The sequence below is a fragment of the Myotis davidii genome, unplaced genomic scaffold, assembly GCF_000327345.1.
Source record: "Myotis davidii unplaced genomic scaffold, ASM32734v1 scaffold235, whole genome shotgun sequence".
NCBI lineage: Eukaryota > Metazoa > Chordata > Mammalia > Chiroptera > Vespertilionidae > Myotis > Myotis davidii.
This window is the reverse complement of record NW_006287462.1, coordinates 4,407,396-4,430,224: the sequence shown is the minus strand read 5'-3', so window position 1 is coordinate 4,430,224 and position 22,829 is coordinate 4,407,396. Positions and strand designations below refer to the sequence as shown.

Here is a 22,829-nt window from a genome sequence, read left to right as displayed (position 1 = left end):
ATTGAGAAACCACGAACAAGTGTTCTTTCTACCCTGTAATAAGGGGCCTGACTTGGCAGAGCAACAAAAATCCTGCTTTTGTGCCACCAAGAGCCTTCCCGATGTGGGTGGGATCCACAGGATGGCGGAGGGGATATTTCATGAAGCTAAGAAAGAACTTAGCTCAATTCAGATGTTCTCTGCCCCTGTGTTGGTCACTCACATAAACAAAGTTAGAGCCTGTGTCTTATATTTAACACTCAGTCTTTCTTCCTGGACACTCAACTCCCCTTTTAAACATTTCAGACAAAATCCACAATGTTTGCTTCAGATTTTCTCCCTTGACACTGCCCTGCACTCTGGGGCTCCAGTTTCCCCACCTGCAGTAATACCTGATTTGAACACTAAAAAAGGCAAGTGTGTAAGAAGGGCAGAGGCCAAACACTGGTGAGGGAGCTGTGAGAAATTCAAGCCAGTATGATTTACACTCAGTGTGTTCCTAATCTAGCTGGGAAGACAAGATCTAAACAGGTTAGAAGTTAAATGCTAAGAATAATAGAGTGAAGTAACCACCAGAACTGGAGAGATAACACTGGCAGCACATGATGAATTTCCCAACAGCATTGCCCAGGCATTGAGGCTTTCACAAGGCCGAGGTTGGCGAGGACCTTGCGTGTGCCTGCTGTGAGGTGCTGCCAACCCCTGGCCTTCTTTTGTGCAACTCAAGACTCATTCATTCGTTCATTCATTCACTCATTCAACAAATCCTTCTGGTGCTACTAGGATGTACCAGGTGCCGTGCTACCTGCTGGGGATGCAGAGGGGAGCAAACAGACAAGGATCTTGCCATCATGGAGATTGCGGTCTGGTGGGGACAGCCAAGCAGTGAACAAAGGGACTCACACGTATTTCGGGGCAGATCATGATGGGTGCTGCGAGAGAAGACTTCCACCAAGATGTGAGAGAGAATGAGGACGGGTATTTACTTTGGGGTGTTGGGAGGGCTTCCCTGAGGAAGTTGCATTTGAACCGAGATCTGAAGACTGGAATCACCCCAAGTACTTGGTGAAGTGAGAACACTGCTGGGCCAAACTAACTACTAGCATCTTTTATTTCCACAGATAAAAAGCCAAAACACATTTATCACTGCTCTGTGCTCTGGACATTGGGGAAGTCTGTCTGCAGTGAGCACGTGCTTGCACAGCCTCCCGCTCCACCTACAGCTCTCCCATGACACTTAGCAGAACGTATGAAAGCATGTGGGAAGATCATAGCAGATCCCTAGCAGGTTTGCCTCGGTGTCTCCCAGAAGCCCCAGGACAGGCATTCGGGGAGGGCAATGTTTTGCTCACCAAAAAGCTTTGTATGCCCTCTTCCTGAGCGTGGCCATGACCTCCTAGGAAATCCACTGTGTGCGGGTTACCATCCCCAAGCCCTCCTTTAGCTGGGGTCATCGCTAGTCCTAATCAGTCTTCCTGGTGACAACACAGTCCGCCCCCGCCATTCACCTCTGCATCTTATTTCCTGGAGCCACACCAGACAGATAGTTGAGGCAATAACTGTTTTGCAGGTCACATCGGCGGCATCGATGAGAGAGGCAGGATAATGTGCCCCAAGCACACCTGCAGAACTAGCCTGTTGTCCCACTGAATAGCACCCCCAGCTCCGCCACCACCTACATGTGTGACTTTGGACAGGTTACTTCTCTGCGTGCACATAAACCTGAGACATCCTGGCCTGAGATCCACTGGGTCAGATGTGCTTTGGAATCCAGAATATTTCAGATGTTAGAAAGATAATATGCTGATGCACTCCACATTGCTTAATCCCGCTAGCCAAGTCTGTAGCAATGCCCCCTATTCAAACACTTCACTATTTCTTTAGCAAAGCACATGGGTATGCGACCTATTAGACAAGGGGAAGTCTGCAGGGAGTCTCAGTAGAGATGAGAGTCTAGATTTGGCTGCTCATTGATTTCTGAAAGGGACTCGGGTTTTGTGGTATCTCTTCCACGGGTGAGGTGTTTGTCTTGGGAGGAGTCAATGAGGAGATGTATGTAAAGTGCTGAGAACGGAACGCACTGTGCACGTGTAAGCTGTCATTATAAATGAATTTACTGTTATTACCAAACCACTGTAGGCTGAGTATAAACTGGATCTGCTCTGTCATTTTCTTCTCTTCCTCCCAGCAAATGGGCCATGACTGTGTGCCGGGCGCACTGCTAGGTGCCGCAGGGCAACAAATATGAACCACACCGGGCTCCTGCTCTGCAGCACAGTCTCGGCCCCCAAGGCCGAGACCAGTTCACTGCCGGCTTATCCTCCCTGCTTCCCTCCCTCCCTTCCTCCCTCCCTCCTTTCCTCTTTCCTTCCCTCCCTCCCTTTCTTGTTTGCATATCCCCACTTTTCATAGTCCACGTTTTCCTTGGTATTTCCAGGCTGTGCTATTTGAGTTATGTTAGAATTAACCAGGCCCCAGATGTACTACTGGGCCTCATATGTTGTCAAGCTGCATATTAAAGGGAGAGAGGACAGGAAGCAAGAACACATGACACAGCAACTGGAAATGGCTCTCGGGTAGGAAGTTGTAGTTGAGACAGCGACGAGGGGAAGTACAGAGCAGTCGGTGAGCCCCGAGAGCAGGATTACGGCAGCTGTTACTCAGGCGCACTTGTGCTGAGCGCATTCTTTGTGTCAGGGACTGTGCTGGGCCCTGGGATTATGGAGATGAACAAGGCAGGCACTGGACATCCTTTAAGCGGTCTGGTATTTGCTGGTGTTTGCTGTTTCTGTGTGTGTCTGGAGGTACCAGCCAACCTCTCTGAGCCTGTGTCCTTATCTTCAAAACCAAAGGGCTGCAGTAGCTTGTAACTAAGGCCCCATTGTACCTTCCAAAGTCTGTGGTCCCAAAGAATTATTCAGCAGAGCATGTTGGTCAACCACTTCCATCACTCTGGGATTCGAGTAAAGGATATAGACTTTTCTTGCCATAGGAGAGACTTGAGGCAGACCTTGTTGATACTGATAGCATCTTTTATTAGGGTTTATCATCTCCCCAACCAGATTTACTATCATTTCTCAAATAATAAGTACTGGCCACAGTACTGGCTGTGTTTGAGGAGAAAAAGCCCCATTGGAGCTCACATTTCAGTGGGGCAGAGAGATAATAAAAAGTGATAATAGTAAATAAATAGATAATGTAATATCAGATACTAATAAATGCAGAGACAAAAAATGAAGACGGGAAAGAGGAAAGTGAGTGTAGGGTTCGTGATTGGAAGTTTGTTGTCAAAGATTAGTCAAGGAAGACTTCTCGGAGGTGATGTTTGAGACCTGAATCAGGGGGGCAGAGCCCTGTGTCTGGGAAAGGAAATTCCCGGGGAGAGCACATGGAGCCCTGGGAAGGATTTTGGATTTTATTCCAAGTGTGAGGAGGAGACATTGGAGGGTTTTGAGAAGGGAAGTGACATGACTTGATTTCAAAAGAAAGGTCGCTGTACTAGAATATGGGCTCACAGTCATGCATCAGGCCTGAATCTAGCCCTGGTGGAAGTTAACTTAGTCCAGCCTCACACTACTGATCTGGACTCGATGAATTTTTAACATCTCAACAGTTGAAATACAGCATGTCTTCATCTATATCAGTGGTTCTCAACCTTCCTAATGCTGCGATCCTTTAATATAGTTAGTTCCTCATGTTGTGGTGACCCCCAACCATAAAATTATTTCGTTGCTACTTCATAACTGTAATTTAGCTACTGTTATGAATTGTAATGTAAATATCTGATATGCAGGATGTATTTTCATTGTTACAAACTGAACATAATTAAAGCATAGTGATAAATCACAAAAACAATATGTAATTACATATATGTTTTCCGATGGTCTTAGGCGACCCCTTGTGAAAGGGTCATTCGACCCCCAAAGGGGTCGCGACCCACAGGTTGAGAACTGCAGATCTATATCCTTATCTTTTCTCTCTATAGTTCTTTTACGAAAGGCCTTGTATGAAGATGAATTGCTTTCTAAAGAGAAAATGTTGTCATTTTTTGAGTTCCTGCTTGTGTCATATTTTATCTTACTTATTCGTTCAACTTTTGAAAGATATGCCATTTGATCCTCCCTCCTCCCTCCCTTCCTTTTCTTCTTGTCTACTTCCTTCTTCCCTCCCTCTGTCCTTCCTTCTTTGCTTTTATTAAACAAATGCTTCGTGTTTCATAAGACACCTAGATTCCCCACGTGCCAATGTTAATAGAGCCCTGTGTTTTGGGTTGTATTTGCTTGGTTGTTGTTTTCTTTGTTCATGTAAAGATATCTTGGGAATGTTGAATAATATTCACAGATGCTGGGATTGAAACTTCGGTTGTTCTCTTTGCCCTCACCTTGTTTGATACACATGCTTGCTTGTGATATGCAGCTTCTGTGTTGCAAAAATGAAAGTGTGTGCTGGAGTACATTAAAATGAACCGACAATTTAAATGGAGATACAATGTCTTCTGAATTCATCAACCTCAAACCATATATGTTTTGTGGCAAATCTCTTTTCTTAGTTATGGAAAGCTCAGCTGTGACACAGCCCACATGGCCCATGTGCTCTCTTGGTGGAAACGGCCAGCACACCCTCTCTCGGTTACCTTGAGAAATAAATATTCGCAGGCAGGCTGGGATTGCCACCCTATATGCTTAATAACTGCCCACTTCTGTGCTTGGGAAATATATATCAGAACCACCAGAGGGCAGCTTGTCCAGTGAAACGAGGGGTAAAAGTGCTGTTCTTTAGACGTAGGATGATGAGGGTAAATTTTCAAAATGTTTCTTGCATAAGCAAACTCTTTTACACTCCTAGCCAGCTGATGTTTTTGGAAATTGAAAGTGTGTGTGTGTTTTTTTAAGATCCTCACTCAAGGGTGTGTTTTTATTGATTTTTAGAAAAAGAGAGAGAAACATTGATCACTTACCTCCCATATGCACCCCGGCCAGAGATTGAACCTGCCACCTAGGTATGTGCCCTGACTGGGAATTGAACCCACAACCTTTTGGTGTGAGGGATGACGTTCCAACCAACTGAGCCACCTGGCCAGGGTGGAAATTGAAAGTTGTAAGACTAGCTCTTTCATGCAAATCTGTTTTTCCCTTCTCTTTGGAATATACTAGTAAATATCAACTTTTCTGTGAATTCCCTTCCCATCTTCCATCTTTATTCAATCTTGGTTGAAGTTTAATTTATGTACAATAAAATTTACACATTTGAAGTGATATTTGGAACATACATAGCCTTGGAATCACTGCCCCAATCAAGACAGAAATTTCCATCACTCTAGAAAGTTCTCTTGTGCCCCCTTGCATTCTCCCCTAGCAGGTCCCATGGCTCCTTGAATCTCTGAAAACATTTTACCTGAGACGAGGCATTTTATAAATTTAACATCATGATCATGCACAAACATTAGGGCCCTTTCTAAGAGGCTGTGGACGAACTCTCGAGATCAAGGAAATAGAGGCTGCTCCCTCCCAGACAATTACTGAAGAAGTTTTTAGTCTGTGGTTGGGCTGTTGGTTTAATCTGGCTCATGTTCACTGAGAGGGAGGACTGTTAATTGCAGTCATTAATTATGCATTTGTTCTTTAAAGTTTATTTCTGCCTTAATAGTGGCTAGCACTTGTCGCACTTAAGTACTTATTTGTATTAATGAACTCCAGGAATCCTTCTCAGGGGAGTGTCATTATTATCATATTCATAGATAAGAAAGCTGAGGTACAGTCACATATGGCCTTGATGGATAAAAAGAGTGAGTAAGGTTAGTTTCCTGATGCAAAATGTAAGATAAATGAAATTAAGAGCTTCTTAAGAAATGCATGTTCTCATTGACCGAAGTACCCAGTTTAAAAAACTAGGGCTTCTCTTTACGCACATAATGTCCTTGGGCAATGTCACCCAGGGCCACGGTTGAACACCGTGACGATTCCAGTTCTGCATCCCTGACCTTGACCAACAAGCATCCCTCATCTGTCTCCCTAGTTCCTGCCTTCATCTTCTGATGGATTGCCCTGCCTTTGGCCCTTTTTGAGTTGGGTCAGAGTGATCTTTCTAACATGGAATTTTGGCAATGTCACCTTCCTGATTAAAATTCTCCCGTGGTTCACTGTGCGCTAAAATGTGAGCTCCTGGTTCTTTGCCTTCTTCGGTGGCATGCCTTGCAGCTCTCCAAAGCTCACCCTCAGTCCAACTAGTTGTCATTGTCCAAAGATGCCATGCCCTCTCATGTCCCTGGACCCATTAACTGGGTGTTCCTTCTGTCTAGAAAGTGCCCTCTCCTTATCGGTCAACCCTGGTTTGCCAGACAAGGTGCACCTCATCCTTCAGGAGTTGGCTCACATCTTCTTCGATTAACCTTGACTGACTTGGAATCATTTTCTCCCCACTTTCCATTGCTTCTTGTGTATTAAGCTGGGGTCACATTGTCTTATAATGTTCTTGTTGCATCTCTGTGCCCTGCTAATCTGTACCCTCCTAGAGGGTAACAACTGTGTCTTTTTTTATTTTTAATATATTTTATTGATTTTTTACAGAGAGGAAGGGAGAGAGATAGAGAGTTAGAAACATCGATGAGAGAGAAACATCGATCAGCTGCCTTCTGCACATCCTCCACTGGGGAAGTGCCCGCAACCCAGGTACATGCCCCTGACCGGAATCGAACCTGGGACCTTTCAGTCCGCAGGCCGACGCTCTATCCACTGAGCCAAACCGGTTTAGGCAACTGTGTCTTTTTTCAACTTGGTATTTCTATCCTGGCTCAATACCTGGACTGCCTATCCAGACCATTACACACCACGAAGGCAGAGAAGACCCCTGTTTTATTCAGCACTGCTATGCCCAGTGTCTGGCCTAAGGTCTGGCCTATAGTAGGTGTTGAATTCTTATTTATTGAAAGCACGAATAGTGGGTGTCTTCATTTTATTTTCGTTGTTTGTTTTTTTCTTTCTTTCTTTTTTTTTCTTCAGCAAGCAATAAGTTATTGACTGCAGCAAAAACATACTTAGGACAGTGAAACAAGGACCATTTCCCCCCTGGTTGTAAGTCTCATGGGGTCCCTTAGAGATTAGGGGATACGTGCCTGTGGGGGAAAGGAATGGCACAGGTGTGCTCCCTGGAGGGAGAATGTCAATAATGGGTGTCTTTAAACATCAATTGTTGTTAAATATCAGACCACAGTGGTTTATCCCAGGGATTGTAACTGAAGGGTCACCAGCATAATTGGTCCATGAATATATTTTCTATGGCCTCACAGTATTTTAAAGTTTTAAAATTTGATGACTGTAGATAGAACATATCCTCTTCTGTTTACACCACTTCATTCTCTTGCTCTTTGTCTGTTTCACTCATTTGTTGCCTGCTTGGTCCTGGGCCATACGGTTGAGAGGTGCAGGGAGTCGGGCAGTGTACTCGTTTGTTATAACTAAATACCACACATTGGGTGGCCTAAACAAGGGAAATTTATTTTCTCACAGTTCTAGAATTCTGCAGGCTCAAAGTCCAAGATCAGGGTGTCGGTGGGTTTAGTTTCTCCTGTGTTCTCTTGCTCTGGCTTACAGATGGCCACCTTCTCACTGGGTCCTCGCATGGTTGTCCCTTAGTCTGTGTGTGAATGTGTCCTAATCTCCTGTTATAAGAACATCAATCATATTGGATTAGGGTCCATCTATAAGACCTCTTGTCAGTAGTTAATTACCTCTTTAAAGGCTCTGTATCTACATATAGCCACATTCTGACATACAGGGGCCAGGGCTTCAACATACGAATTTGGGGAACACTATTAATCTCATTAGAGGCAAGAACACGAACTCTCAAGTACTGTGGCCTCTGCCTTGTGTCTGATGCATGTTTTATGTAACACATTAATAAAGAGGAACTCAGGAACCATCAGAGAGAACAGTTTGACCAAGGCAGAATCTGGATAGACATAACTTGCACCTGCCCAACACCTGGTCTACACTCTGATCACCTTGATCTTGGGACCATGTTCATGTTTCCTAAACAACTGACATTTAGTTAATATGCCAGGTAGAATTTAGGTGCTTTTCAGTTTGGAAATATATATCCTTTCACTCTAGAAACTGACATGCAGGCTGCAAACTTTCTTTGTCCAGGGTTCAGTGGACAGCAGAGGTAAAAGTCAGATAATGGCATGGCACCGCCTCCATTTGCAATAAGCAAACAGCTAGGTCCTTTATTACCCTTGAAACCGGCATTCGTAACACAGGTTGGACTCAGAGAAGCAAGGCAATCGCCAAGTTTCTGTGGGTCAAAGTTCCTTCAACCACTGTATGTTAATCAAAAGCTCAACCTTAGTTAATTAGGCCATCGAGTTGGGGAGAACTTTGGAACAAATGATTGCTGAGTTGGACCACAGGTGTTAGCAGAATTCAGTATTTTATTTCCCAGAGGTAGGTTTTGGACTCATGGTCTTTCTTGGAGAAGGCAGGAGTGAGATTCTTGTGGAATTTTACTCATTCTTCGTGGGGAAGTAGCATAAGAAAATCTTCTGTACAGAGCCTAGCTAATCAAGTGTATTTACTTAAAGATGAGCTGAATAGTTATAGAATATTAATTATATATGGGCAAAAAAGCCAGATATACAGGGCTGCCAAAAATAAAGGAACGTTTAAAATACTAACAGCTCATAATGCTTTAAACAATTTTGAGTGGTGATTTAAGATCACAATTTAATGTGTCTGCAGAAAGAAATGGAAATGAATATAATATTCATAGCTGCCCTCCATGAATGTTTTCTTTCACGTGGGGCCCCAAGGGTTTCGTATCTGTCATTTTATTTATTGTCACAATGTCCTTAACAGGTGGGTTTCATTAGGCCCAAATTAGATGAGTTAAAGGAGGCTCAGAGAGGTTGAGTAAAATGCCCAAGATCACCCAGGTGGCAAGTAGTAGAGCTGAGTTTTGAGCGCCTGGGAAAACTTGCGACCTTCTCTTCCCTATGACCACCTCCTGATACCTTTTCCTCTTCTCTCCTTGTAAGATTTCTTTCTTGAATGCCCTTTAGCTAATAGGAACCTGAATGGCCTTGCACAGTTGACCTATTTTCTCCACGTATGGGAGCCAGCGGAAATTTACTACACTGTCCGGTTATGTAGTTTTCCCTGTGATCCATGCACACACTGAGATGTGTGATAATAATTTAGCGCCGCATTTCTTCATCTAACCCCTCCGCCTCCATCCCTTTTAGCGGTCACTGATGGCATACCCCTCATTAGCGGTCTCTGGTTCAGTGGTGTTTTCTTTTTCATTTCACAGTTCACGTAACAGAGGCCTTGGAAGGACACTTTGCATCAGGACACCCCGCAGAGATCAGCCATTCCTGGGCTCACCGAGAGGTTTGGTAAGCTGGCGGCATCTTCACCTCGGCTCAAATGAACATAATCCAGGGGTGGAGAAAAGTACTGAATATTGCATAGTGACATTCACAGGCTAATCTCCACTTTTTTTTTTTTAACCAACACCTATGGTTCTGCTTCTGGGTGTTTGCTTAAATTACTAGGCCACAGTGCCCTGTATATTTATAGGCATGAATGTCTCCAGGAGATTCCATAGTCACAAAGAATGACAGAAGCTATATTTGAATGACTTTGCTTAAACGCTTTTAATAACGAGCTTTTCCTGTAGTGTTTACTGCATTTCATCAACTCAAAAATGCATTTCCATTCCACAATTTAACATATCTGAAATTGATGTGTATCTTCTGGAACTTAGACATGGTGAAACATAGCATTTCTCTGATAATCCCCAATGACCAATGTCAAGTGTTCTCTACCTCCTGTTTTTCACAGAGTTCCAATGCTTTTTCTTTTAAAGATAGGAAATGAATATTTTTCTGTTAAAGAGTGAGTCAATAAAATTTTTGTACTCACCAAAGAAAGAATTTAGAATTCTCATACTGAGAGAAAAACCAATATTTTTCAGTGACTTCAGATGACGATTCTGAGATTAGTGGCCTTGGGCCCTCATGAGCAGTGGTGATGGCACTCAGAACAGCTCAGAATCAGACACTCTTATACAAAGCCAGGTCCCCACATCACAGGACTTGCAACTAAAATACTGTGCTGTGCCTTCAGAATGATTTGTCAGCACCCGTTTGTCTGTGAATGAGTTCAAGTTGGCATTCATATAGAATGGGCAGGATTTCCCCAAGCTACTTGTACCTGGTTTTTATGGACTTGAAGATTTGCAGAACCTCCCTTCTGTAGAGCCTCATGGAGGACAGAACACAAATGCTGAAATCAGTAGATGTACAGGTAAATCCGTTAACAAAGATTTTCTGCTATGTGCCACGCTCTTGCTAGGCACTGGGTAGTTAAGAGATGAAGACAGAAAGGATTGGATTTCTGTCCCCAGGAAGCTGGTCTAGTACTCAAGGCAGACATTAAATAATCTATACATATAAAAAAAAGTCTAAGTGATTGTTACAACCGAATGACCAGAACGACCAGGTGACCAGTTGCTATGACGCACTGACCACCAGGAGGCAGATGCTCAACACAGGAGCTGCCCCCTGGTGGTCAGTGCACTCCCACAGCCAACCTCCCATGGCTGGCCAACCGCCTGAGGCCCTTCCCCCTGGCCGGCCGGCTCCCTGATAGGCCTTGATCACCAGCCAGGCCAAGGGACCCCACCTGTGCATGAATTCGTGCACCGGACCTCTAGTAGAAGAATAATGTGTGGATTGAAGAAGTGTAAGGAGTTAAGGAAGTTTGAAATCAGAGGCCTTAACCTAATCATCAGTGGGAGGGGCAGTCACCAGGGAAAGTTTTCTGGAATTTAAGTGGTATTTTAACAGACTCAGAAGGAGAAGGAATGGTTTGCTAGGCAGAGGGAGATTGGGGGCAGATGGTAGTGACTGCACCAAGTGAGAAACAGCTTTTCCTGAGGGTCTCATAACAAGCGAGCGAGTGTCAGGTTCAAGATTTAACTATGAACCTAATGAGGAAAGGGATTCAGATAAACAGATGTCTGTTATAAGGACGTGGTCAAATTTCAGGAAGAATCTTTAAAACCACTTAGAGATTTATTTCAAACTGGCGATCAGATTTTTTTGTTTTTTGTGGTTCAGACATAAATTCTTTCTTCTCTATCAGCGTTATTTCCCCGAGCTGGATCTCAAGTCCTGTTTTCCTGCCAGTCCTTTGAATCCTCTCCAAATCTGTGTCTGAATTTCCCTCACTTCCCTCCAACAGGGACGCGATCAGCTTCCAGTGAGAGATTGTTTTCATCAACAAATGTGTTGTTTTTTTCTTTTTCTCTACTTTCTTGATGGTATCAGGAAGGGGTCATCATTGGCATGATTCCCCCCACCCAAAGGCCAGATTCTTAAAAATAGAAAATAGATGGTTTAAATAGAACAGAGACTAGCTACTTGAACCTGCTTCCGCTTTTGGATCATTATGAGAGTCTCAAGTTTTAAATCTTAGTGCTCGATGTTGACATTTTCTATCAAGAGTACTGCTGAGCTGAGACTCTTTGACCAGTAACTAAACTGACAGGTTCAGAAATTCATGCATGTGCATGCATGCATGCACACACACACATATGGTACCCCAGTTCCAGTGGATTGGCCATCTCAAGATTTCTGGTTTCTTAATCATAAGTGAATATGATGTGGTCATTTTTTGAATTGGAGCTGGCCAGAACTAGCTAGATTTTATTTATTTATTTATTTTAAAAAAGATCTATCTATTTAACAGGCCTAAAAATTTGGGATGGGGAGTTTATTTACCTCAGTCTGAGATAAGGTTGGTCTGTTTTCCCCATACAAAAGGAAAGAGGATATCACTGGCTATGATTGATATGAAGAAATTTGAAGTTTTAGTATTAACTTTTGGTGACCTGTTGGGTCAGTCCTCTTAAAAGTTAATGTCTAGATCATTACTTGATTTTTCTCAAGCCACGGGAATTCTGTGTTCCTCCATCAAGATATGGGCATTGGAGGTCAGATGGTGGAGATTCCTGGGAAAGGGGAAGAGAAAAAAATCATGGAGTTCCTGATGGAAACTTTATTTTTTAAAAATATATTTTATTGATTTTTTACAGAGAGGAGGGGAGAGGAATAGAGAGTTAGAAACATTGATGAGAGAGAACCACCGATCAGCTGCCTCTTGCACACCCCCTACTGGGGATGTGCCCGCAACGAAGGTACATGCCCTTGACTGGAATCGAACCTGGGACCCTCCAGTCCACAGACCGACGCTCTATCCACTGAGCCAAACCAGTTAGGGCCCTGATGGAAACTTTAAATGAAATAGCTAAACGTTTTGAATGCTGACCCTTTCCTACTCAGCATAGCCTAGATTTCTATTTCAAGGCAGTTAATAAATTAAAAAGTGGGCATTGTTTAATCTTCAAATTGAAAATACAAGTTGATTTTGAAAAGGAGGAAAGGTAGGCTGCTTAAGACATTGTTTTCTATGGTGAATGGCTCTTCATGCTTCTGAATGGTAGCTGTCATTTAGTGGTCACAGAGCCTCTTAGAAACAGATTTCCTCCAAATCCCTAAAATTTATCAGAAGCTAGACATTTTAGAAAATGACTTTCCCATCATTTTTCCCCCCAAGAAGGCAGATTGTAGCTCAAAGAGGACTTAAGGTAAGCTTTGTACACCTTCTGTAGTCCGTATGAAGGAAACTTACTCAAGAACAAATACACACAAAGGTCAAGCAAATGAGTTGAAACAGATTCTCTTTTGTTTAGTCAGCCACTAATAAAGGCCTGTCACAAAATGACACCAGGATGTTGAAGACAATCCCTAAAAGCAGGCTCTAAATGTGATTTTTCTGCCTTTTCACCTGAACATAGAAGAGATGTTTTTCCTTCACATGTTACTTTTTACTATTTACTTGGTTCCATGTAACTTATTACTACAGAGAAGGGGAATGAAAGCCTGTAGTTTAATTTAATAAACCTACCAAGGACCCCCACATGAAAAGACAGGAAAGATTCCGGGCAGGTGTATAAAGATACAAAGATGATTCAGACATGATCTTTGCCCCAGAAGAGTGTTAGAGGAAATATTAGTAATAAAACAGGAGTTAGAACAAGCAACATCATAACTCAAATATTTATTGGCACGTTTGAAAATGCAGTGGAAGTTAATGGATCCTCTTTTCTCATCTGTATCCACATTTACCAGAGAGTAAACTCATCACTCTGTTGTCTGGACATGTTACTTTTTTTCTGATCTCTGATTCAGTTGAACAAAAGTAACCCTGAAGTCCTTTGCAATTTATAATGATCCATATGTAATTGCCACGGTGATATAAGCTGAAGAACTTTCCAAAAAGACTTAGTGTCAGAGTAATTGGGCCTAACTCACCCATAACCCGTTGTGGATACTGTCAACCAGTGACTTCATAACAAGGCATTTCTGTAACTAAGATGATCCTGAGGTGGTTTTCCAGAGCCAAATGGACATAGGTTTGGGAAAACTGATTTTCATAGGGAATAACAAGTTTTTTCCAGGGAGTTTGTGGTTAATCACAAACTGGATGATTTCGCTTTAAAATTAGTTCATCCACATGGGCAAAAGTTTCATAGAGCCAGTGGTTCCTTCGGCAGTCTGCTCCTTGATGACTTACTGTTTGTAAGACAACCTACCCCGTTTTTAAAACTGGAAAGGTAGAATGGTGGCTGTGGGCCATGACTCAACCAATAACATTATGGCTGACAAGTGGACGTTCGCCTACAAAAGAAGGACTGTCTTCCTAAAAGGAAGAGGTTTATTCCCAGTAAGGACAAGGAAAAGGAAAGCTGTGGGCATCAACAAGATGTGTGTGTCTTTTGGCAGAATAACAGGTCGACGATGGCATTCTGCTTTGTAGGAGGATATTTGATGCTGTAGAAAACAGGGAGAATTCTCCAAGGTTATGAGGCTGAAATGTGTGGCGAAAGTCAGCAAAGAACCTTTCGTCAAATTTCATGGGCAACACTCAAAAGTCAGCCCCGAAGTTTCCAAGAACAAGGTCTTCAAACCAGTCATTAGACATGCACCAAAGTTATGCTGAGTTGGGGCCCCATCCAAAGCTGTGCATTGGTTCATGCAGGCTGCCCCCAGGTGTCAGCAGTTGCTTCAGATGAGCAGGCAGAAATGGCATGTCTGAGGTTCACTTCGGCCATACTCATGGGTGTCTGTGCTGCCAAGAAATAACAGTAACAGAAAAAGCACGTTGCTTTATCAAGAATAACAAAAATTCTGTTTGCAAAGTAAGTCAGATCCTTTTGAAACTAAGGCCAAGTTCAGTAAAATATAAGGGACAGCTTAAGAAAAAAATGAAGTGGTTATTGAAGACTCAGGCTGGGGGAAAGGGAGCTGAACAGACTTTTAAATCTAGGCAGGTCAGTACCTACTGATTTTGTCCATCTTCATTTGTGCACACAGCCACCAAATGATTCTTAGAAACATAACATGTTAGAGTTAAAAAAGGAATCCTAGAGGTGATGATGACCCCAAAATAATGATAGCATTTATTGAGTGCTCACTAAGTGCCAGGCACAAAAGAAATCTTTTATTTGCATTGTCTCTTTTTTTTTTCTCTCTTTCTCTCTTTATTGATTAAGGCAGGGGTCCTCAAACTTTTTAAACAGGGGCCAGTTCACTGTCCCTCAGACCGTTGGAGGGCCGGACTATAGTTTAAAAAAAAACCTAGTCGGCTGCTAAGCAACAGGCAGCGGCGGCAGAAACAGCTGGCGGGCCAGATAAATGTTTTAGGCTCATTATATCCCACATATGAGTGAGATCATGTGATATTTATCTTTCTCTGACTGGCTTTTTCGCTTAGCATAATGCTCTCCAGTTCCATCCATGCTGTTGCAACTGGCAAAAGTTCCTTCTTTTTTACAGCAGCATAGTATTCCACTGTGTAGATGTACCACAGTTTTTTAATCCACTCATCTGCTGATGGTCACTTAGGCCCTTTACAAATCTTAGCTATGGTAAATTGTGCTGCTATGGACATAGGGGTGCATATATCCTTTCTGATTGGTATTTCTAGTTTCCTGGGATATATTCTTAGAAGTGGGATCACTGGGCATTGTCTCTTTTACTTTCATGCCCTCGTTTAATTTCTACAGTAATCTCATAAGGAAGATGTTAGTCAAATAAGAAAACTGAGGAATGAAAGAATATGTAACTTGTACAAGGTCATACAGTTAGTGCATGGCAAAACTAGTACACATACCTATGCCAGTCTAAGGCCAAAGCCTACACTTTTTATTTATTTTTTAAATATATTTTTCTTGATTGCAGAAAGGAAGAGAGAGGGAGAGAGAGAAATATATTTTTATTGATTTCAGAGAAGAAGGGAGGAGTGAGAGGTAGAAACATCACTGATGAGAATCATTGATCCGCTGCCTCCTGAACACCTCTTACTGGGGATCCAGCCCGAAACCAGGGCATGTGCCACGGCCAGGAATTGAACTGTGACTTCCTGGTTCATAGGTCAATGCTCAACCACTGAGACACACTGGCCGGGCAAGAGTGTACACTTTTTAACTACTAGCCTCTTGGAGAGCCAAGTGATCCTTGGGAAAAGGCATGTTCATTAACCAGAGTTCATTAACTGGTGAGAGTCCCTAGGAGTTCTCTAATGCAAGGTCAGTGAAAAGACAAAGGAATGTGTTAAAAATGACAGATCCTACACTCTGAAGTAGGAACTGTATACTGCATATAGTTTAATATGCAAATTATAAAAGTGGGTTCTAGGTTGGCCTCCAGATCCCCCTCACTAAGGAACTGGCTGCAACTCCTTTTTTTAAAAAATAAATAAATATTTTTATTTATTTACTTTTTAGAAAGAGTGCGATCTCTTGTTCCACCTATACATGTACCGTTGGTTGATTCTTGTATGTGCCCTGACCGGGGATGAAACCCCTAACCTTGGTGTATAGGGACGACACTCTAACCAACTGAGCTGCCGGGCCAGGGCTCCGTATTGCTTTGTTCAGAGAGCACAATCTGTGTTTGCTAGCAGTTGTTTTTGTTTTGCTTTTCCTGTTGTCTGAAAAGACGGCTTGGGCCTTAAAACCTTTGGCTCCTTGGAAGATGCTGTCCCTGCTTGGCCCAGTCCTCTCTGAAAATCAATTACCTGCTTACATGGCCCCATTACCTGTCCTGGGAACTACATCTGCACATTTGCACAATACACTGCCCAGAATATATAGTTCAATTACTTGACACCTAAAATCTTGTAGGTTGCAGCAGGCTATCTGCTGTTGGTGCAACCTAAAGACCTAGGGAACAATTTTGTCTTATGACAACCCCTGCTATTTATATGTATTTTTCACTTATATGTATTTATATGTATTTTCCACATAGACACACACATACACGTATTTTAGTTCCTCTTTAGATCTTGAGGGGAGGTCTCAAAAATCTCATCTGACCCATAATAAGACACCAGAGGAATCTAGACCAATACCTTGATTCTAAAATGAGGAGACCAAGTCTGGGGGTTGAGAGAGAGGAAGTCCATGTCAGGCCTAGAACTCAGGCCCCTCCCTCTTTACCCTGCTGCCTTACTTAAAAATGTATCTTGTAGTCTTTCCTCTTTATTCACACTACCACCTTCCTAGTCCTAGTCCCAACTTTATTCCTAAATTATTGCAATAGCCATGGAGAGAGGGAGTGGCGGAGGACTTGAAGAAACCACATCGAAGTGCCAATAGAGGTTGAGTTTGAATGGTAGAGGTCTAGTTTAACCTTATATTTGCTTTTCTGGATTTATACATATTCTTCAATAAATACTTTTTTCCTCAAGGAAAACCAAAAACCATAGTGGAATAGCCTCCTTACTGGTCTCTGAGTGTATATATCCTTTATGAATCCCATTCTGTGGCTTGCTATCAGATTTGCCTTCCTAAAACATGCTTTTGTTCAGTCCTTCTGCTTAAATGTTCAAGAGTACCTATTGCTCTGGAGAAAAGTCCAAACTCCTAGAATCCAAAGGTCTCCTGAATCTAGCCCCACCTGTCCGCCTGTCCTCTTATCTCCGCCACACCCAACACAATCCTCCTTCCTGCCTGCCAGCACCCACCTGGCTTAGAGCCAGGAGAATGCTACCCAGTTCCTTTGCTCATGCTCTTCTCTACACGAGAGGCCCCTTCTCCCCCAACTCTGTCCTTTCCTCTTTACCCACCCAAATGTTGTCTTTCTCAGTTCAACTCGAGTACTTCTCCTCCAGCTCATTTTTGTCACCTTCTATCTGCATCTGGGATGGCAGGTAGGTTTTGTTTTATACATCAGGTCCAGGCAATTGAAAATATGTTGTATGGAGACTCCCGAGAGCCTGTATGTGCTCAGAGGGAGAGAGTTCTGTGATCAGTAGTGGTCTGTGCCATAGCACGAGAGGGAGGAATGACAGAATGTGTATTACACATTTTCCATCCAGGCCTATAATCATTCTTTTAGACCAGTGATGGCAAACCTATGACACGCGTGTCAGAGGTGACACGTGAACTCATTTTTTTAATTGCTTTTTCTTTGTTAAATGGCATTTAAATATATAAAAGAAATATCAAAACTATAAGTCTTTGTTTTACTATGGTTGCAAATATCAAAAAATTTCTATATGTGACACGGCACCAGAGTTAGGGTTTTTCAAAATGCTGACACGCCGAGCTCAAAAGGTTCACCATCACTGTTTTTTTTAGACCCTGTGAGGTCCAGCATGGTAGCCACTAGCTACGTGTGGCCATTTAAATTTAGATTTCTTAAAATTAAATATAATGAAAATTTCACCTCCTTAGTTGCACTACCCACATTTCAAGTGATCAATAACCACATGTGGTTACTGGACACCGTATTGTGTACAGCAAAGGTAGAGGACCACTTTGTCATTACAGAAACTTCTATTAGCCTTGTTTTAGCCAAATAGTCACATAACAATGTAAGATAGGATGTGTGTGTGTGTGTGTGTGTGTGTGTGTGTGTGTACCTTGTTTTCTCAGTGAGAACAAATGCATTTTATGGGCAGGAATCCTCTTACACTTCTTTTGTATCCCTACAGCACCCAGCAGTCCTGGGCATGTTGGAAATACTTTATAAGTACTGGTTGAACTGAATTTTTAGTACTAATTTGGCAATGCGCTATAAAATAGAGTAGTAGAAAGAGAACTAATTTGGAAATCAGGATACCAACTTTTTGGTCCCAGCTTTCCCACCAGTTACTATGTGACTTGGAATAGCTCATTTAATCGAAGTAGGTCATAGTTTCTGCAAGTATAAACAGTTATAAATTAGACAATATCAGAGGATTCTTCCTCATTTGGAATTTTGTGATATATATGGAGTGTTCACTTAATTTTAGGCAAAAATGCACACACACAGAATAAGCACTATCATGTTAAAAAATATTCTAGCTTATTTTAAATCCCACTTATCTCATTTTCCAAATATATGACTGTCATTTGAGGACTTAATTTTCTGCCAGATCTACAGCTAAATTCTGTTTTGAAGAGGATCCCAGCAAAGGTGAGATGACTGCACAAGCAGAGAACATCAGACTTGGGCCGTTGTAATGGAGGATTAGGTAGACTTCGCCAGTGAGAAGGTGGTGTAATAGCTACCGAACATTTTAACACTAGACTCGACGGAACTGTAGGCAGAAGTCACTCACCGGAATTTGCTGCTCTCCCCGTACCATTGCTCTAAGTGAGGGCTCAGAAAACTATGGCCCGCTTTGCTGTCAGTTTTTGTGTGTTTTATATGTAGCTAAGAATGGTTTTTACATTTTTAAGGCTTGTAAAACCAGAAAAAGAAAGAACAATATGTAACAGAAACCGTATGAACTGGGAAGCTAAAATATGCACCATTTGGCTCTACACTAGTGTCTAATGACCTTCATGTCCAGATCCAAACACGTTTCAAGGGCAGTGGCTTTCAGAAATGTCATAGGGCCTGTGGCTCAAACACAGGGAAATGAAACCCTGTTCCGGTGCTTTAGAGAATCCCGCAGATGGGGAAAGGCAGCGGCCTGGTGGGGAGCTGGGCCCACCACTTATACCTGAAGCAGGCAGGGCCCTTGACTCTGTTCTGAAGGTAGCAAGTGAGGCCTTGGATCCAGAGTCTGTGTGTTCTGGTCTTGCCTTTGGAAATGGGATGAGCCCGTTTCTGGCTGTGTCCTCCTTGACAGTCAGCATTCCCAAGAATAGATTCTGAAGGCCCTTTGAAAGGGAGAGCTCTAAAAAGCCCTGGCCTCCTGACTTTATCTAGGAAGGAGCCCAGTCTTGCATCTCAATTTATTCTTCTTCCTGTTGTAGACATGCCTTTCAGCACTTGAGGGATCTAGATTGAGTGGGTGATAAAGAGCCTCACTAAGCTTAGGGCAGGGCTGGGTCAGGTTGAACTGAGACAGAAGCCTGCCCGATGGGTCTGAGAGGAACTGCAAAGTTGGCAGTTTTAAAAATAAAAAATTATTCTTTTTTTCCCCCTTTGAACGCCCCATGGCCAGGTGTCCCAGCCCTTGGGTTTCCCCAAGCCCTTTTTCTTCCTAGGCCTGCTCTCTCTCTCTCTCTCTCCCTTTTCTCACCAGTCTTGGTTTCCAAAATGTACCTTTCTTATAATTATCAAACACATCAGTTTGGCATCTTTTATTTTCTGATCTATCCCCTTTTCTCTTCTCCTTGTTCCACTCTCCCCTCTAGGCTATTTTTCAAAGTTTGCAAAATCTTTTACACAAATCCACCTCCCCCCCACCCCCATCATCCTTGGCTTCTGTATACACAACTGCCCTTAGTATAATCCAGTGTGCCTCATCTAAAAATCCAAATGTACAAAACAAAAACAATTTGAAAGGTAAATCTTCCCTCTGTTAAAAAGAATTTTTCCCCATCCCTGGCTGAGTAGCTCAGTTGGTTACAGTATCTTCCCCACACACACCAAGGTTGCAGGTTCGATCCCATGTCAGGGCACATCACATACAGGAATCAACCAGTGTATACATAAATAAGTGGAACAATCAATTGATGCCTCTCTCTCTCTCTCTCTTCCTCTCTCTTTCTCTCTTGTCTCTCCCCACCCCCTTCCTCTCTCTAAAATCAATTTTAAAAATATTTTCCATCTGAAAGACTAGTAATCTATCTCTCTCTCTCTGCCTTATGTTTGTCACTTTCTACATTACATTATAGACCCTAATTGGCTACAGTCAGATTTATTTCTGTATTTGCAGATCTTGTGGCACAGTGGAGTGCATGCCCTTGCTCCCATGCTGGATCATAAAAAAATTTACTTTCGCACTAGCTGGATTGGCTCAGTGGATAGAACGTCAGCCTGCAGACTGAAGGGTCATGGGTTTGATTCCAGTTAAGGGCACATGCCCGTATTGTGGGCTCGACCCCCCAGTAGGGGGTGTGCAGGAGGCAGCTGATTCATGATTCTCTCTCATCACTGATGTTTCTCTTCCTCCCCCTCCCCTCTCTCTCTCTTTTTCTCTATCTTCCTTCCTCTCTGAAATCAATAAATATATATATCCTATATAATAAAAGCCTAGGTGTCATCATGCCCTTGTGCACCGCTGCCACAAGATGGCTGCCACAAGATAGCCGCACGCACAGTGGAGGTGGGGCCCATTGGCCACTCTGCACAGTGAAGCCTGCAGGTGCGGAGGAGGCTGGTCCCGATGTCTCCACTGCCTCTTGCAGAGGAGGCAGGTCACAGCAGGGGAGGGCAGGTGTGCCAGCAGGGTAGGGCAGTTGGGGTGATCTGGCCAGCAGGGGAGGGCAGTTATGAGCGATCAGGTCTCAGGGGAGGGCAGTTGGGGACGATCAGGCCTGCAGGGGAGCAGTTAGGGGGCGATCAGGCAGGTAGGCAGGAGAGCGGTTAGGAGCCAGCAGGCCCGGATTGTGAGAGGATGTCCCAGATTGGAGAAGGTGCAGGCCAGGCTGAGGGACACTCCCCTCCAGTGCACGATTTTCGTGCACTGGGCCTCTAGTGTGTGTATTTTCCCTGGCCCTAACCGGTTTGGCTCAAGTGGATAGAGCATCGGCCTGTGGACTGAAGGGCCCCAGGTTCAATTCTGGTCAAGGGCATGTACCTTGGTTGTGGGCACATCCCCAGTAGGGAGTGTGCAGGAGGCAGCTAATCGATATTTCTCTCTCATCGATGTTTCTAGCTCTCTATCCTTCTCCCTTCCTCTCCATAAAAAATCAATAAAAATATTTTTTCTGGAGTGCTTACTGTCGAGCCTGAGCTTGTTAAATATATCCAGTGGCAAGGTCACGATCATAGACAGGCCTTGGCTCACTTAACAGCAGTTTATGCATTTGCTTCATTGGTACAGATTCTTTTGGGGAAATTCCCAGCTTATTGCCAAGGATGAGTCTAGCTCAGCACCACGCTCCCTGTGGCTTCAATCAATAGTAATGAGCAGAGCCTGTGCACCATTGCTCCGTTCTGGAATTCTGAGCCCAGAACAGTGCTGTTGTTATGCCCAGAAAAGCATCGCGAGGCAAGTCGGCACCAAGTAAAAATGCTGATGGCCAGCTCTGGGTAGAATTGCTTTACGTGGGACTTACAGCCTTGGTTTTCACCATTGTTCTGATAGCAGAACACACAGCTGTGAGTCACACACAGAGAGAGAAGGTAAGCGATAGAAATTGATATACTGAAATTTGAGATGCAAATATGCAGAAAAATCCATCATCTTTGGGTATCCCCATTATTCAGATTTCAGTGTAAGCCTTATAGTTGCAAACTAAGATTTTGGTGTCTGAGTGGGTGGGTTCCCGTCTTCCCTTATTAGCTTCACTTGAGTTATTTGGGTTCCTGTTTTCTCATTTATAAAATAGGGATTATAGTAGTGCTTGCCACGTAGGGTTTGGGGATGATTGAAGAGGTCATAAATGTCAAGGATTTAGCACTGGCCTTGGTACACAGCAGATGCTTAGTAAATATTGTAATTAATGCTTCAGCACAAATGTGAGGGGTGTGGGCTAGTGCAGTGTTTCTTAAATGTTTGGGGCTCAGCATATGATATCAGGCAAATGAACTAAAGGATACTCAATTAAATCTAAACTTAAGATAAGCAATAATTTTTTTTAAAGTATCAGTATGTCCCAAATATTGCATGGATATTTATACCAAAATATCATTTGTTGTCTATCCAAAACTCAAATTTAACTGGATGCCCTGCATTTTTCACTGCTAAATTTAGCAACCCTATCTTTACATCCCTAGAAATTATTGAGGAACCCAAAGTGCTCTTATTTATGTGGGCAGTATCTGTTGCTATTTGTCACATTAGAAGTTCAAACTTAAGAAATTAAAATTATTATTAAATCCTTCAAAAATAACAATAGTAAAATCTCACATTGACATAAATAACATTTTTATGAAAAACAGTATATTTCCAAACAAAATGGATGGTGAGAAGAGTACATCATTTATGTTTTTGCAAATCTTCTTCCCTCCCTAAATCTCTTTAATGGCTGGCTTGGTAGCAGTCAGCTGTATTCTTATATTTGTTTTGTCTTGAATCTGTTGAGATATGTTATTTTCATCAAAATATATAAAGAAAATTTAGCTTCACAAAGATATACAGTTGGAAAAAGGGGAAGAACTTTAGTAGCCTTTTCAGATCATTGTGAACATTCTTCTTTGATTCTAAACCCATACTCTAGAAAAGAATTTCATAAAGGTTCGTTGCACTACAGAATCTGAAACCATATCAATGGACTTTTCCTTTGGGAAAACACCAAGGGCTGTTGCGACCCTGCTTAGGGTCTGAGTTTAGGCTGGAGTGGGCGGTGAGCAGTTTTGGGGGCCACATTCTGAAGCTCTGAAGAAGAGGGGGCTCCAG

General features: G+C 42.9%; 1 protein-coding gene across 4 annotated transcripts in view; it reads left to right on the top strand.

The window, feature by feature from the left end:
- Positions 1-22,829, top strand: part of RBM47 (RNA binding motif protein 47) — a 156,758-nt gene that overhangs the window by 55,295 nt on the left and 78,634 nt on the right. For all 4 annotated transcript variants that reach the window (XM_015561034.1, XM_015561033.1, XM_006759313.2 and 1 more), the window contains one exon: positions 9,286-9,370. The gene's annotated coding sequence lies outside the window, so the exon portion shown is untranslated. The remainder of the gene's footprint in view (positions 1-9,285; positions 9,371-22,829) is intronic.